Here is a 958-nt window from a genome sequence, read left to right as displayed (position 1 = left end):
TCCAAAAAACTTTCCAAAAAGAGATAGAAGATCTTTAAAGATAAGTTTGCGGCGCCATACTTTCTAGAGATAGAAATCTTTATGATAAGTTTGGGGGCCCTCCATCCATCACATTTAGAAGAGGGGTTAACCTGAAAACTTTGTTAGAAACTGGTAAATCTACTATGCGTACACACAACTTTGGTATGGTAAAATGTGGGTTTTGCACTCAATGTAAGTTTATAAAAGAAGGGTATTCTGTAAAAATTAATAACATTGAGTACAAAATTAGGGGTAAATTCAACTGCAACACTAAGGCAATAGTGTATGTGGCAACTTGCTTAGATTGTCACGCTTTCTACATAGGAAAATCAGAGCGTAAGCTCAAACAGCGTATATACGAACACTGTTACGCTATTAATAAGAAAGACGAGACAAATGCACTGGCTTGCCACATTATTGAACACCCAACACACAAATTCAAATTTACAGTGTTAAAGCAGGTAGACCACACTCCATACATTGGTCCATGGCAAATCCATCTAGAGATGGAGGAACTATTTTGGCAAATTAGAACTGCAGCTGCTTATATACCAGGGTTAAATGAACAAACATCTATTGCTTGTGTTCTGAAAAAATTGGCCCTAAAAAGATAGTTTATTTATAACTTCATGAATTAAGCTTTATAAGAACTTGCTTAATGTACTTTTGGTTGTTGCGTTAGAACGCAACAACTTTCGTTTGCTCTGCTCTGGATTGCCATTAGATTGACTTAATGTGCTTTACACAACACCTTTTGGTACGTGAACCTCCTATGAATTTAGTGTAACTTTTCATTTTTTTAGTTAACAAACTTACGTATTCAAAACAAGTACTTTTGAATAACACTTATTGGGTACCTATGTAGTACTCAAACAACTGTTTTAAGAAAAGTATTAACAAAGTACTGATAATAGTACTTAGAAACACCATTTAATAA

This window comes from Protopterus annectens, chromosome 2.part1, assembly GCF_019279795.1.
Source record: "Protopterus annectens isolate FY-2018-M chromosome 2.part1, PAN1.0, whole genome shotgun sequence".
NCBI classification, from domain to species: domain Eukaryota; kingdom Metazoa; phylum Chordata; order Ceratodontiformes; family Protopteridae; genus Protopterus; species Protopterus annectens.
The sequence above is the reverse complement of the archived record's forward strand: the minus strand, read 5'-3'. Positions refer to the sequence as shown.